This window comes from Argiope bruennichi, chromosome 1 (genome assembly GCF_947563725.1).
Source record: "Argiope bruennichi chromosome 1, qqArgBrue1.1, whole genome shotgun sequence".
In the NCBI taxonomy this organism is placed as follows: Eukaryota; Metazoa; Arthropoda; class Arachnida; order Araneae; family Araneidae; genus Argiope; species Argiope bruennichi.
Window position 1 is genome coordinate 101,573,564 of NC_079151.1, and position 14,071 is coordinate 101,587,634.

Genomic DNA, 14,071 nt, shown 5'->3' on the forward strand with positions numbered 1-14,071 from the left:
ATATCATTAGCAATCAATATGATTGTTACTTCATAAAATCTACAACAAATGAATTAGCTAAAATTTCTTGCAATTAGTATATAATAGTATGTATACTTTTTTCGATTTCTTAGGTAAAAAAAAGGTTACCTTTCTTTTTTTTTATTATAATTTTTAACGACATCTTTTTTTTCTGTCGGACTTCTTTAATTATCTCATTTTCTTATAAAAACTAGCTATTTATGTAAAAAATATTCAGATGTCGCTCACTTTATTAATTAAATTTTCGAATTACAAAGTCGAAAATTCCCACTTCTTACGTGACAGTAGAAAACCGTTTGGAAATATGAAGCTTCAAAGTTAAGAAAAAAATGTGTAGAATGTGAAGATATTTCATTCGTTAAATGATCTTTAAGCACACGACTTTTTTTCTTTAAGTCAGCAAAAAGTAATCGGGCATCAAATCAGTTAAAAAAGAGTCAGCGAAATTACCACTTAAAATAGTTTTAGAAAGTTAATTACTTCAAACTGATTACGAAAGCGAGGCAAAGAGTGAATGACGTCATTCAGTTTGACAAATGGTTAAAACTTGATTTCACTTTAGAGGCGCATCTTTAAAGTGTCTCTTTGGTAGAATTTTTTTAGAATTTTCTGCAAAATAAACTGAACGATATCGTTTGGGAAAAAAAATTATCATAATGAACATAGGAAACGAAATGAGGTAAAAGTAGCATGCTGATTAAATTGTAAATAAACCTTTTGTATTTATTCCCGCGCAAATTCACTTAGTTGTGTTTTCTTAAACATTCGAATTGCATCTTAGATTTTTTTTCTTCTTCTTCTTTAGATGACATTCTTTACATCTTAGATTTTGGAATAATTTTACAATTAACAAATATAACAAGATACTTTTTTTAATATGTCAGAAATATAGCAATTGTTTATATCTTTAAATTATATACTTTATTTCTCATTTAACAAAAACTTCAAAATTCAGTTTTTTAATCTTTTTGGAGAATTTAGAAGTTTATTCTCAAATTTGTTAACTATTAAATGTCTATAATAAGCTATTTTACTATTTCCGACTACAAATTGGCATCTCTTAACTCTTTAATCTCCATATCTGTTGGTTATATAGGCATTGAACGATCACTTCTCAAATTTATAATTTGTGAACAAAACATAATAATATTCTATAATGCAATACAAAAATTATAAATAATCCAGAGTCTTCAGGTATCAAGTATATTCTTAATTGAATTAACAGAGAAGCACATTCACAAACCGGAAGTTGCCAAGTAATTAGAAAACAACATATGCAAAATTAATTGGATAGTAAAAAATGCACGAAAGTTAAAGGGTAAGAACTTCAGAAAATGTTAATATGCCCTTAACCACATAATATAAATTTAACAATAAAATTAGATTTCAGATAATTATTATTATTTTGAAATAATAATGCACCTACTCCTAATGGGAAAAAAGGTTATAATATGTTCTCGCCAAATTTTTGAATGGAATAAAATCCTAAATGATTCAGTTTTTTTATCCCAATTATAAAGAAATGTCTTCATTTGCAGACAATTTTTAATAAAACAAATTAATTAACAAATCAAATTAATTTTAGTTCATAAGCTAAATAAATTCTTTTTCTTAAATTAATAGCAATCCAGAAATATTTTACTAATCTGTTAGTTGAAAAAATTAATTTTAATACCATTTTAGTAAATAGTATTTCAACATCAAATAATATTTTATTTAAACTTTTATAGGAAAAGGTTGATACCCTCAGCTAAAAGAATAGGAAATTTCGCCATAAATGTATTGCATTTCATGCATCATTTTTATTGCATGAAACACAACATTACCGGAACTAATTATTGTCGGTATGGTTAAATGCAATAGTCTACCGATATTAATTCAATATCACTGAATGAATCATTCAGATTTTTCTTTAAAATTCATATGTTTTTTAACGAACTTTACACAGCTTCTTAAAAGTTTTAAACCAATATTTATAATTTACCAAGTAAAAATTTCATTCAGAATTGTAAAGAAAGAATTTGTTTATAAGAAAAATAAGGAGAAAATATCCAAGCATTCATTTGATGAATTTAATTAATCTGTCTAAGTGACTTTAAATCATATCCGAACAGCTCGAAAAGGGAGTTAATATCAGCACGTGCATTTATTTCCTAGTGAAATTCAAATATCTCGAGCGGAAATGACGCCTTCCGCTTCCCATTTTATATTACCTGAATGAAGTGCGCTTTCTCTCCTTTTCTCATTAAACTGGAAAATTTTTGCGGGAACTGACGTCATACTGCTCTCACTTCCTACTTTTCTTAAAAGAATTAAAGCAACAATAGCGGGGCAATATTTACATTATTTTTTCTTCCGCGTAAGCTTTTTTAGGTCACTTAAATAAAATAAACTGACTTTGAGAGTCAAATTTATGCAAAATCAACCTTAATTTTGATGCGCTGTTGCTTTTGCTGTCTGTAAAAACTGGGCCAAGCGTTAATGCAGAAAACTGAAAGGTAATTTTTTAATGTATTTTATTTAGTTGGAAGAACTAAAGAGATAACTATTTCTTATTTTAATTTCAATTTGTAAATAAATTTGATTATGTTTTTATTGATAATTAAAATTTTAATTCGTCGTACCTAAAAGCAATGAATTAATACAAATTCATCAAATAAATCACTTAATTTTTAAACGCATTAATGTAAACTTCAAAAATAAGAATGATTCAATGCTTCTAAAATAATTTTATTTTTAAAAATTAAATAATTATTATATTCATCTGTTTTGCTCTTATTCGGAAAAAAATATAATTAATTAAAGAAATAACTTTAAAAATAAGTTCTTAAATAATATAAAATAATAATTGAAAAATTTAATTTTATACAAATATTATTCACCTGCTAAATATGAAATTGTTGATTACATTAAAATAGCGATATTCAAGATTTCATAAATCAGTCAGATTTGGTTGCAAAAACGAAAAACGTTTTTTTAAATCTTAATTTAAAAATTTGAACTATCAAGAATATTTCACTGAATATAAAACCTTTGGAAAAAAGATTGAATAATTTTTAGACTAAATAATTTTTTCAGAATTTACTGACTGAAACAAAATAAAATATCACTATTTTCATCTTTTAAATCCTTTTGAAAGCAAAACTAAATTTTAAGTTTATTTAGAGAAATTTTTATTAAAACAATCTTTAAGATATCGCAGAAATTATAAAAAAAAACATTCTGTAATGCAAATAAGGCTTCAATGCAGAACGATTGATTCTGTTTCTGTACTGATTCATTTAAAAAAACACATTTGATTTTAGCAAAACGGTTTTTACTTTAATTGCAGTTCAATCACTTCCACTTTCATTTAAAATTTAAGTTTTACGATAGCTGACAAAAAATTATGAATGATTGTTTTTTACACCTTTAAAATTTTCTTGACTTCGTGGAAAATACAATAGAAATTTACTTACAGATTTTTTATTCAATGAATTAATCTGAAGATTGATATTTTTTCTCTAAAGTCATATTTTTAAAGAACCAAAATGTATAACAATTTATTTCTTTTAGCTGTTTTTTGAATAATTTTTTTCTACTCCATAATGAAATGCCAAAAAACACAGAAACATTCATTCCATCACCTTCTCAGTATTCTTACTCTGATTATACACCATTGGAATATATTCGCATATTATTATTTACTATTGGTGCTTAAACCGGTTTGGTAATTAAAAGTTTCTATTCAATAATAAAACTAAAGTGAAATATAACAACATTTTTTATTTTAATCAATTATTCTCAAAACGATAAAATATTCATACCATTGAAAATAAGGTTTGCATGTGAATTACTTAAATGTTAGAATCTTTAATTGAAAATGAACTCCCATTTTAGTTTTAACATACGATTTTCTTCTTTTACAAAAGTAGCTTATTTTTTAAAAAATAAAATCTTTAAAAACACAATGTTTTTATTTATGTTTTGTTATCAAAAGAAATTCGGAAAATATGCAGGACCATTAAAAGTATTAAAATCAATACTAACGAAATGGGATATTTATATTTTATTTTAATGACACAAATGGCAACACTTTCCCAAGTATTTATACAATATGAAATTCTTACAATAATCGAAATATTATATTTTTAAGTATGTTTCTGCCAATTAAATCCATCTGTCTTCAGTAATACTACAGAACCAAATTTTTAAATGGAAAAATATAAAAAAACTATTTAAGTAATTTATTTTGATATCTGAAGGGTTTATAATGAGTTAAAAAATGGCATTAATTTACCAATTTTACTTCACTAAATGAAATGCAATGAAAAAAATGTAAACTTATAAAGAATGTATATAAAATAAAAAATTTTATAAAGCAAGAGATTGTTTTTAAATTATAAGGGAAATAATCGAAAATAAATACGCTTTCTCTTAAATAAATGAAACAATAACATATTTTGTGTATTATTGATTATTTAAATTTCCAGCTTTGGTTATATATTTTTTTAATTCTTATTTTTTTATTATCAAAAGAGAAATTTGCGACGAGCTGTTAATCAAAATTTCTTCCTTCCTTTTGAAATAGCTATTCTACGAACAAACGAAAAAAAACTCATTTCCTGGTACATTTTTTTAACTTTTCATATTTTCTTTTTTGATTGATTTGGCAGTTATTCAACCTGGTTTCCTAATCAAAGACTTCGAATGGAGATAATATGTTACTTAAGATTAAAAAAAGGAAATGATTTCGTCCACGTCCAGAGGTTTGCTGTAGTCTCGAAATTAAAATTCTCTATCGAACATATCTTTTTGTTATTTTTATCTTTAAAATCCTTAGTGTGTTTGATTTCGCTTCAATGAAAACTGAATCCTGAAACGGCGTACATCGTCACAAACTAATTTCAACATCTTATCATTAGGTAGTCCATAGTTATACTTCTCAAGATTAAAATGTTTCATCAGAAACAAAATGCACTGATAACTTTCAGTTATTTCTTATATTAATTATTTTCATGGAATACTTCTATGGAATACGAAGTTTTCAAAGAGAATGTATTGTAATGGTCAATACAAAATTTTGTCGAATTTCCATGTTTCAAACTTCCTCGAATAACAAATAAATAATTAAATAAAAAAATAAACATATTAAGAATTACCTCTGTCTCACAAGGGGAAGGGTATGCAGTTGAAAATTCAGTTCGAGATGAGATTTAGTATAATGGTTGTATACATTTAGAGTATTCACTCAAAAAATATTAAAGCGCAATAGGCCGCCAATTTCGAGAAAATGGCCCACAAACTTTCTGCATAGCTTATATACTAATAATGTGCCGCCGCTACCCAGTCCCAGATAGTATAATAGTTACGACACTAACGAAGAATTTAGGAGACCAGAGTTCGATCCTGCTCTAGCATTTTTTGCTTTCTTTTATTATTTTTTTTTTCTAATTTATTTCGCATTAATTTAACAATTTACAAGCAGTTTTAATTTATAAGTTTTCCATTTTTTTATAAAAAAACAAATATTTATTCTCCTAATTCGTCGATTATAATTTAATTTTTAGAAGAAAAATAATTATAAATATGAATGCATTTTTAAAAAAATATTCAGAATTAATTAATTCTTTCTTACCAGTCATTCTTTCAATACCAGTTTTTTCTTTTTCAAAATTAAGATAATTTAGGGCTCTAATGGGACAAATAAAGCATAAATAGCTATATTTTTCTAAAATAAAAACAAAAATTAACTATAGGTGCAATTTTTGAAATGGGTCTTATATGTCCCAGTGGTCTTTTTAAATGGAACACATGTGTCCCATTGGGGTTGATGTGACCATATAAAATACAGTGAAAAGTGGAGTCTAGTTTTTATAATATCTTAAAACAATTTTATTGCAAGAAAACTCTTACCAATTACATTCATTATTATTACATTATTCATGACTTTTCTATGTATGATACATTGTAAAACAGTTTTTGCAGGGTGCAGTTTTACTTATGCATATGATTTGCATATACAATTTTCGTTTCGTTTGGGTTTCTTTATTACTAAGATGTAGTTAAAAATTACACTACACATCATTATAAAACCATTGGGACATCATTTCAATAAATCTCCCACTTACTTATCCCTTTGGATAATTTAAAAATATCAGCAGGATATATATGTCCCGGTGGGGCCCAAAGGGTTAAATTAAATTAATATTTTAAAGATGGTTTCAATTAATATGATAGTAATCTTTATATAGAAAAATAAATGTATTTTCTCTTAATAGCTAAATTATAAATTTTGAAAAAAATTTAAGATATAAACGCGCTTTTGTTTTAAAAAATTACTTAAATAAAATTACAGAGAGTTTTAATTAATATGTAACTCTTTTATTAATCAAAAATGAATGTTTTAGAAATAACTTTCCCTCAAAAATAAATATTCATTTACTTATTACTTAATAATAACTTTATTTTTAAGCAGGAAAAATAATTACATATATAACTTAAATGATGATAAATGTTAATTAAATTACTGACATCATAAAAATATTTCATTAATTTTTTATTACATATAAGAGATAGAATAGTAATTTTCGTATTTTCACATCTTGCAAAATTCATAAATAATAATTATCCACAAAAGAAACCATAGAAGAATCGATAGAAAAAAAAATTTCATTTCCCTTCAAAAAATATTTGTTTTTCTTCAGGCAATCGGGTAGCGTACAAAGCATATCGTATGTTGCTAAAAATTTGAACCATCTGCCTATGCATTTCATAACTTAACACCTGCTTTCTACTTTTTCTTTTCGAATATTAACATTTTGCATGTTTGCCGATATTTTCGGTTGCTCTCTTTAATTCCCGATATAAATAAAGCTTCGTTGAGTTATAAAAAAAATAATTTATCTTTATTAAAATCCAAAAAATATATAACTTGTGAGGATTTATGATCAAAATAGTTATTTTGAAATATTTTTATAATTAAAATTCTATTTATAATTATTTTAACACCTAAAAATTTAATTATGGTTATAATTCAAAAACAATATACATGAATATAATTATTTTTCTTTTAAAAAATAAGTTATAACTTATGCATTAAGAGAAAATACATTTATTTTTTCTATATAACGATTAGTATCATATTAATTGAAACCCTCTTTAAAATATTAATTTAAATAATTCTGAATATTTAAAAAATGAATTCATACTTATAATTATTTTACTTCTAAAAATTTAATTATAATCAACGAGTTAGGAGAATAAATATTTATTTTTTCATAAAAAAGTGAAAAACATATTAATTAAAACTATTTGCAAATTGTTAAATTAATTTCAAATAAATTAGAAGAAAAAACAAGTAAAAGAAGCAAAAATTGTTAGAGAAGGATCGAACTCGGGTCTTCTGAATACTACGTCAGTGTCTTATCCACTATACTAATTGAGACTCGTCAACAGCGACACATTATTAGTATAAAAGCTATGCATAAAGTTTGAGGGACATTTTTTCGAAATTCACTGGCTATTGCGCTTTAATATATTAGTGAGTGAACATTCTAAATGTATATTCTCATTATACTAAATCCCATCCCGAACTGAACTTTGAACCTCGTGCCCTTCTCCTTTCAGACATAATTTGTCTCTCATGACTCAAAATTTCTTTGAGCTTGACAAATGCGATTTGGTACTTGATCGTCAAAAACCAAATTCGTAGATTTCTATGAAATTTTGAACGAAGTTCGTTCATAGAAAATCTTTTTGTCTGTCTGTTCGAGTACAAATGAATGCATTAATTATAAAATATAAAAACTAGATAAATAAAATTTGGAATATAGATATAAATTCTAAAGTGTGAATCGTTATAAAATCTTGAGCCAAAAGCTTTCAAGGTATCGACTGTCTGGCGCTTCGTTTTTTCACATGCATTTAAATGCGATAATTCAAAAACGTAATGAGTTAAATAAATAAAATTTAAAGTACGGTCTTACTTCTAAAACTGTAGATTTTTAGCAAATTTTGGTTTCAAACGATCGATAAAAAGAAGCGCAAAATGCATATTCGATTTTCTTTACTATGATGTACAAAGCTCTTAAGAAGACCCCGAAAATAAAAATCTATGGCTTTTACAATTTTGCCTTAAGTCCACAATTTGTTGGCACATGAGGAGGGAGTAGGGATGCCTTTGTTAGAGAATATGCAAAAAAGTTTTGGTGAGATTGTGCTGTTTGGGATGCGCGAGGATAGAACCTGGCACCTTGTGGTTCGCAGCTCAGTAACATGACCATGATACAAAAGCAATTTTCGCGTGCAGTGTAGTTGTTAACTGGCTTATAAGCTATTCACTACAAGATCATTCTTGGTTGTTGTAGAACTCCTTTTAGAATATTCTTTGGTCCAATTGTTATAGCATTTATTATCGTCTATGAGTATAGTAATGAAAAATAGTGATGATGCTTAAAGGATCACTAATATAGGTGTTGAGATTTTATAACAGATAATAGTATTAACTGAGTATTTTTTTTTAAAGTTATGACTTGTAATGAAACCAAAGGACATCTATTCTGTGGAACAATGTAAAATTACTCTTTAAAATAACTGGGTTAAAGTATCGTATTGGTGTTTACTGCTAATATTAACTTGATATGTCATTTAAAAATCAGGAGGATATCTTCCAACAGAAAAACTAATCTATGCCAATTCTTGTTTAACTATGGGTCTCTATTTCAAGTAAGGATGTACATAGAAGATAGAAAACATTCATAGCAAGTGGCTATTTGACGATTTTCATTATAAGATGGGAAAAGTGAAATACACTTATTTTAAATATTACATTAGTATTTAAAAAAACATTTTTGTTTAATTTACTTTCTTATGTTTAATGCTTTAATTCTATGCTTTGTTATTGCATTTACATGTAAATCGGGCCTCAAAATATCGTCCCGTCACAGATATGGGGAGAAAAATTATTATGGGTTAAATAGAATTGCGATTAGAAGAGATTTAAGATGTCTACGTTCTATTAATCTACATTAATAATATTGACATTTTAGAACAGTTTTCAACAGATATCTTGGATAACATATCGTCAAAAGACTACCCTCTTCGATTTCCCCATTCTTGGACTAAGTTGCGAAATGTTGGAATGGTAAAGCTTGCCATCCCAGTATTGAAAGTGAGAAGTGCTCTTTCATGTTATCAGTTGTAACTTTTCCAAAAGATATTAAGCCCAATTTATTTGATACGTAGCCAGAAAAAGCATAGATCTCTCATGGGATTTTAGCCATATTTATATGATTATAGGCTTATGTTTGAATATATAATATGCATTATGTGGCATTTCATTTGTGAATTATCTTCATATATATATTTTTTATTTGATCCGAAATTTAAGACAAATACAGGTTAACTATATTTTTGTTATAGTTTTTTTTTCTCTAAGTTTAAGAGAATCCCAATTTTAAATTCTTACATTTTTTAAATGAAAGTTTTTAATGAGATATTTTATTATGATATCAAATATAATTAATATTTTCTGCATGAATTTATTAATTAAGAAAGAAAATTTCTTATCTACAGCCTAATGGACAATAAAATTATTCGGAAAAATAAAAGCCTTTATTTTCTCAAAAAAAATTTTTAATTTCTAAAATGTAATAAAAAATAGTTTTAGACCACCATAATCAGGAACTATCTTTAAAATCGAGCTTCCAACATATTCACTTTACTTTTTAAAAATGTATTTCTAAAAATATCATTTTTTTCTCGTTTCAATAGAAACCAATTTGAAAAATATTCACCAACTTATACACATATTTCTTAAAATTTGGAGCAAAATTTCGTGACTGCGCAAGCTTTCTAGAGCTTTTGTGTATAAACAGACAGTTTTCAAGATTTTGGAACAATAGGTTTATTCCTGGAAGTAAACTTCTTAAGAAACACATTTTTCAGAAGAAAAGAAGAGAAAAAAAATTCTATTTGCTTCCTTAAAGAAAAATGAAAAAAGCGGAAGATCCGTTGTGGAGGTAGAAAATATCAGTTTCTTTCAACCTTTTTTTTTTTTTTTTTTCCTTCTTCTTCTTCCTCTTTTTTTTTACGTTCGTTTTTTGAATTATTTTAGCTTAGAGTTATTTTTTTTTTAAGTTTCTGCATTATTCTGTATTTAAAGAAATGAGTCTATTCTGTCCAAGATACTGAAATCGATTTCAAGTTGCTGAAATGTCTTTTTGCTTGAATGCCAATTTTGGCTGAACTATTTTCGAAATACTGAATCTTTATAGTTTATTTTACTGTAAATAATTTCTATTAAATAAATATCTACAGTTAAAGCGCAGAAGCAGTAAATAGGAGATAATTCATATTATCTTTTCTTTCACAGTTTGTTTATTTTAGGGTTGGTTGCTTGGAATTCTGTGATAAAATACAGTATTTTTTCAGAAAAACAATCATTTACTATTTTTGTATATGGATTTCCTTTGCTAATAAAGTTTCAAAATCGTATTTATTTGAAAAATATGTTCTTTTTTAAAAATTTCTCTAGAATTTTAATTTTATCATTCTATAATTGATTTATACATCGTAGGAAGACAATTTGCCTTCGACTTTATAAATTGCAGGAAAAACATTCATTTGAAATTTTATTATTAAGTGATGGTTTCTCTCTCTTTCTCTCTCTCTCTCTCTCTCTATACATATATCGGAAAAACGAAATATTTTTGTCAAATTATGTTTGAGTGTACCAAACTTCCACTATCTAGTACAAGTAGGCAATGCTTTATCAAATAACAAAGCACTTTTTCTCATTTTCAACATCATAATGCTTTAGACTGACATAATAACTGTAAATTATGACACACGTGATTGGCATGCATGATTAAAAACCGTATATACTATTCTAGGCAAATCATAATCTATTAAATCTGGCAGGAAATACTTGGGTATTGGATGATAATTAAGAAAAAAAATTGAAAAGGGTAATTAGATTTTTATCTAAGAATTAATCCTTTTTTTTCGATTTTCCTCAGTATATTATTACAAACATATTATTACAATATGTTTATATAATGTTTTAAACATATTACATACACACACAAAAAAACCTCTTTTAGCCAACATTCAAATTTAACTTTTTAGTGATACCAATTTCATTTTCGTGCAAGTTTTGTTTCTAATTTTAATATTTTTTTTATTATTATACATATACAAACAAAAAAATACTATTTTATCCCAACTTTAAAATTTAACTTTTTTAATGATGCCAGTCACATTTTCACGTAATTTTTGTTTCTAATTTTAATAATTTTTTTAAAAAGTGTTTAGTATATTTTATTACAATTCTTTTCTTTATTTTAAATATTGGTTTTATATTTACATGTTGCGATGATATTAAATAATTTTTTTTAAAGTTACCATTTGCATATCAAGAGTAAATTTTAAAAATGACAAATCAAACCATAATGATGTTTCATATTAAAGGTTCGAATTTCCTTTAACTTTGATAATTTAAAATTAGAAAGTTAATTATAAATAATTAAAGTTTCCTCCTACTGTATCATAAAAAACATTTTCCCCTAAAGAAGACTTTACTTGCTTCTTCAATTGCTTTCGTGCTATAAAATAGATCTTTCCAAAAATAGATGATGTTATTTTGATCACAGTATCAATAAAATGTCTTAACGAGCAATTAACCAAACAAGGAAGCATTGAACCAACTATTTTTATAAGATAGTCAAAGCGAGAGCTTTTCAATATCATCCTCCTTGTGGAAGCAAATTTTATTTTTAGCAAACCAATATGAATTGATCAATGCCCTAATTTAAGTTTGAATACATTGAAAAGACTTCTATTTTTCCCAATAAAGTAATTTCAAGTTATGCGTTGAAGTACGAGAACGGAAACAAGTACGTATTCCCTTTTATTAATTAAAAATGTGATTAATTTTTTGACGAAAAATATTTGATTAAAAGAATTAACAAAAATGTCCACTCTTTAGAATCTCTGATAGAATTTCCTTTACCTATACTGTTTTATAATTAATACCTTCTCTTATACGAAGTGATACAAAGCGAAATTATTGACACAATGAAAAAATCGAACGCAAGATTTTGATGAGTTTTTCATATTTCATACCACCTTAAAAACAATTTTTTTTGTTTATTTAAATATTTTCTTTTAATTCTAGAAATTCTTAATAAAATACTCATTTTTACTAATATATGATTCTGTAGATTTACGACAGTTATTACAATCATTTCTTTTATATTTATTTCTTGGCTTATTCATTTAATCTATGAACAGTGCGTTAAAATCTGTTAAGAAAAATTAAAAATAACTTGCCAGTGTGTATTTGATTGCATACAAAGGTATGGCAGCAATGGTTTGGATTCAAATGAAGTAACAATAACATGACAACTATTGCATAGCATGTAATTGCGCGTTTTCAACTCCAATGTGAAATCACATCCTATTCTCTTATGCAAAATAAGAGACGGAATTCAAAATAAAATTAGCGCTGTACATTTGATAATTGTCATATCAGCATTAATCGACTTCAGTTATTCTTGTAAATTGAATAATGAACGGAATATAAAATATGGCCGCAAACAATAAATGATATTACAGGACATAATTTATATCAAATGATTCTTTATAGTTTCATAAATATAAATCAGCTGGAGTGGTTTACTCAAATTTTCTCTCATATGCTCTAATAAATTTGTCATGCCATATATGACAGTGGTGTTCCATAATTACGAAATATTGACTTTTGGCGAGAATTTGGCATTTTTACTGATTCTATAGCGTCATTCTTGGCGAGTTATTTGGCAATTAATCCCTAGCATGCGTTATTAGCATCCAAAAATCAAATTTATGTTTTAGACACATTTTTCTCAACCGATTAAAATAGAAATTTACCTCAAAACTGCATGTCACAAAATCCCAAGCCAAATTTGAAATATTTAAGTCACTGCGTTTTTGAATTATCGCGTTTACATATTTCTGAAAATAAAGACTGACAGACAGTCAACCCTTAGTTGGATCTGACTCAATGTTAAATCTGTGAAACGAATTTTGTCTATCTAGCCCTGTTCGTTTTGTAGTTGTCGTGTTTATTTATATTCAAAATACCGGACAGACGAACAATTTCTGAACAGATTTTATTAAAAATTTGATAGAAATCTGTAAATTTGGTGCAAAGATCGTATGCCAAATTTCAATCGTCTAGCTTAAAGTGGTTTTGAGTTTCTTTGTCATAGACAGACAGGCGGACATTTTCTAAAAGTGTGTTTTTCGAACAGGGAGGTCTAAAACGTGGAGATTCGTCAAAATCTGAAGCTCGAATTTTTTCACGATAACTAAACTTTCTCTTTACTACGTATGCGGGAAAGTAGTCAGAACTTTATATCAAAATAATTTATATTAAATTCAGTCTTTTCATTCATTACGTTCATGATACTTGTACAAAATTTCAAATGTTAAACAAATCTAATAAAATCCTGGGAATTCATTTGAAATAGCACAAGGTATGAGGTCAATGACTTCATTAAATAAACATTGCACTTGTTTACAAAATCATATGTGCAACGAAAACTATTTACTTCAATCGAAAAGAATGCAATTAACAACCCAACACTACATAATTAGCAAACGCTAATGAAATTATTCCCATAGCATTAAATTTGGTCGGCATGCTATTTACAAATTCCATTTACTAAGCACTTCAATCGACAAAAATCAAATTTCTTTTCGTAATAATTGAATTAACAACATCATCTCTCTTCTTAGCAGTTTGTAGCAATAAAATTTTTCATCTCGAGACCGAATTTTGCGCATCTCATTCTCTTTTCGAAGCACTTTTTATGTGTTTATGTCCTTGGTGACGCAAATAGAAAACAGGCGGTTTTATTGGAGCTTCGCAGAGAAATACAGTTAAGCATGGCGTCCTGATTGAATCCTTTATTGCATTTACTGCTAGCTGATTCTCATAAAATCTGCACTCAGGTGGAAGGATACGCTGTCATTAAATATTTGTGTCGCTTTATACGAGTATTTCATTTCAATGTTTTTAATTCGG

General features: G+C 26.4%; 1 protein-coding gene across 2 annotated transcripts in view; it reads left to right on the forward strand.

Moving 5' to 3' along the window:
- LOC129965457 (long-chain-fatty-acid--CoA ligase 5-like) overlaps positions 1-14,071 on the forward strand; it is a 91,655-nt gene that overhangs the window by 26,589 nt on the left and 50,995 nt on the right. The window contains exon 1 of one of the 2 annotated variants that reach the window (XM_056079367.1): positions 2,399-2,519. The exons of the other annotated variant lie outside the window; for it this stretch is intronic. The gene's annotated coding sequence lies outside the window, so the exon portion shown is untranslated. Of the gene's footprint in view, positions 1-2,398; positions 2,520-14,071 lie in introns of those variants that run through there. 2 annotated transcript variants of the gene reach the window in all.